This window comes from Capsicum annuum, chromosome 12 (assembly GCF_002878395.1).
Source record: "Capsicum annuum cultivar UCD-10X-F1 chromosome 12, UCD10Xv1.1, whole genome shotgun sequence".
Taxonomy (NCBI): Eukaryota; Viridiplantae; Streptophyta; class Magnoliopsida; order Solanales; family Solanaceae; genus Capsicum; species Capsicum annuum.
This window is the reverse complement of record NC_061122.1, coordinates 59,505,321-59,508,559: the sequence shown is the minus strand read 5'-3', so window position 1 is coordinate 59,508,559 and position 3,239 is coordinate 59,505,321. Positions and strand designations below refer to the sequence as shown.

Here is a 3,239-nt window from a genome sequence, read left to right as displayed (position 1 = left end):
TCCTAATAGTATCACTACTAATAATATAGTACCAAGTGTCTTGCCTATTATAGGTGTCAGGCTATGCCTGCAGCCTCTTTCGGGTACAATACACATCTGTATTTCAATTGTATCTAACACATTTGTCCCCTCATCCTTATATCTTAACCTGCTTGGTTCTCTCGAGGTGTAAGAGTGTCATTTCACAAGTCCTCTTCCGATTTTATAAGGGTAATTAGCCCTTTTGTAACCACGAGGGCATTTTGTTCCCTATAGCTCCCCCCTCTCTCAAGTTTTCATCTAATACAAATAGTCCCTTTGCTTTTTACGAGTCGTGATAGAGGTGATCAAGGAGCAAAAAAATAAATCTAACTGTTACCCCAAGTTTTAGCTTTGAATTGATGTTGTCATTGCTCGTATTCAAGGCATGTATTCCAAAATATCTGCAATCTAATATGGTATGTTTCCATGGAAAGAGACGTTTCTCATTTCTTGCATCTTCTTTTTTACTTTATACTTAACATCTCTTCTTTAAATATCTTCAATCCTTTTGTCTTAATCTTTTTTCCACACACTTAGTCTTTCTACAACCATAACCGTTTTCTTTTGATTAGTCATGACTTCTGCAACATCTAAGTTCCCTATCCACCAGATTTTTTTGGTGACGTTTCGATTTAGAGATGATTTTAAAGTTGAAGATACTAAGATTCGATCGATTAGCGATCTAGGCTCCTTGGTAAAAGACATCAATATCCCCGCCATCTGTCATGACTGAATTTTTCAAAACCTTTCCTATTGCTATCTCACTGATATTTAAAGAGTGCCGTCTGAACCAAGCTAGGCTATTCCTTTGTTTACACCCATCCATTCACTCTTGACTTCAACCCTTCTATCATAAAGTTGGTTGCAGCCTTTTGCATGAGATTTCAACTAAGTTTTGGGTAGGTTTGCTGACGTGTGGAGGACGGTAACCAATCTTTACATACACTAGCTCATGGATGAAGAAAGCCTATCCATGGATTATCTCGTTTTACTTTATTCACCTCATCTGTTTTACGGAGAGGTGGTCAAGCTAGTGTGTTGGGGGAAAAAAACCCCTCTTCTCGAGCTTGGACGATATTCATGATAGAGAGTAACTGCCAGGTTCTTTATCATGGCCACTGAAGAGTTGTCCAGGATTTTTTTTGTATTTCGCTGGAACTTCCACCCGTGAGTACATGATTTTTTATTCCTTTTTTATGCGTTGACTTCTTACATAGTGTTTTCTAACCTTCTCACTTTATTTTTATTTCGAAATGACAATCAGGTACATCATTCTTAAACGTGCTCTTCGTTGGAACCAGAACATGGATCATTAAAATCTTGGAGGTTTCTACTGCTGACAGCTAGATTTTTGTAAAAATTACCTCTGGCCAGGGGTGAAGAGTCAAGACCCATGGTATGATTTTTATTTACTTCAAGTTTTTTTTTACGTACTTCACGCCTGCAATATTTCCTGAATTCATCTAAAGGTCTCTCTAGAGGTCGACTTCTTATCAAGGCCAGATCAAGATACTAATTACTCACATCTGATCCTGTTTCGACATGACATGAAGTATATTGACCGGGTTGCCATCGAATTCTGAAAAATAATGCTCAAGTTACCCCATAGGTACTCACTCCTCAAATCCTTGTGGCTTTTTATTTTTTTGTTCTGCACTTCCATATTTAAGGCTTCTTTTTTCGTTGCAGGTCCACACGCTGACTTTTGACAACCTTCGGCTCTATTTAAAGGAAAACATAGTGTTGTCTATGAAGGTTGATGCTTTAGAAAAGAAAATCTTCTTATACCATGACCCTTCGACATCTACCGATCTGCTGACATTTCAAAATTCAGTGATCAGAACTTGATGTGGCTCATGGAAAGATAGATGGCCATGCATATGAGGTCATCAAGGGCTTAAATATACTCAAGAGAAACATATTGAGGCCTTCATAAAAAATATGTCCACTTTTGGAAAGAGGATACAACATCTCAAAGCGAGAGACAGAGATGGTGCATCTCGTCATATTTCTCTAGCTTCTCATAATAAGATATATTGGTTGGAAAGGAAAGTGAACTTCAAGAGTTAAAAGGTTTGCCAATGAAGGCACAAATCAGAATTGGACAAACCACTCTTAGTTTTGAAGACCAACTTTAGATCCTTGAGGACTTTAATATTGACAAAAAATCTCTGAATACCAGCACTTATTATGTCTTGCTTATGATTCTTCACCTCTGGAATAACTTGTGTCCATATATGATGAAGACCTTTCAGACGAAGAGGCATCTATCGAGTGACGGCTCCTCTTTGAGACTCTGCTTTTATGATGTTTTAAAGAAGTTCCAACTTTTTTTGTACATACCGCTTTGGGATTTCAATATCTAAATAAGAAAAACTTTGTTCATTTTCTTTGTTATTTTCTCTAAGACCACCTCAAGGTGCAAGGAAATTGAAAAAGATTTTGCTCGACTATCGTGTACTCCAATGAGGATTGGGAAGGACAGTGTTGGGCACTTCGGTTTTTGTGAATCGCTAGTTCACATGATTTTGAACTTATCTGACACGACTATGTGGTCATTTCTTATTGATGGTCAACCAAAGTGATTCCTTTAAATTTTAATGTATCAACATGAGCTCTCGACCATTTATGGGGCTAAGACAGTTCACTGGAGCCATTTATGACTTCCCGCCTTTAAAATCTTCTTCTTGCATTGCCCTTTTCTCCATATTCACTTCCACTATCTATTGTATTAAAAATAAGCGATAATCTTCCTCCTGCAAAGGGGGATTTCCCCTTTACCCTTTTTTCTTTTGACCTAGATACTGAGCTTCGCCATTGGTCATTTGTAACTTTGGCAAAATAAGGTCGTTGCTAGGATAGGTTTTAGATGGAAGGTGGTAGAAGTAGTGGTAGAAGTTGCTTGGTGTTTTTTTTTCCCTTTGGTGACTTTTCTAGTATCCCAAAGTTCTCGCACTTCGAATGTATATCTGTCCCAAAGGCAACTGCCACCACTTGATACACTTCTACCATTTTTCCTTGGGGGATTAGTAGGGTGTAGGGCAGTTTCATACGCTAACAATTCCTATTCTCCCTGGTATAGGGGTGGATCATGTGAAATGAGCGAAAATGGGTGATATTTATCGAAGCTTATCCTCACGTGTCTTCTTATATCTGTGTTTGCCCCTTTTTTCTGTGATTACATAATTGATGGCCATCCGAAGGTCACATTCTTTCGC

General features: G+C 38.2%; 1 long non-coding RNA gene across 1 annotated transcript; it reads left to right on the top strand.

Annotated features, from left to right (window-relative positions):
• The first annotated feature begins 67 nt into the window (after positions 1 to 67).
• On the top strand, positions 68 to 2,376 carry LOC107850018. Its single transcript, XR_001668405.2, has 3 exons — positions 68 to 1,188; positions 1,286 to 1,630; positions 1,711 to 2,376. It is a non-coding gene; the product is annotated as an uncharacterized LOC107850018 (long non-coding RNA).
• Positions 2,377 to 3,239: the final 863 nt, after the last annotated feature.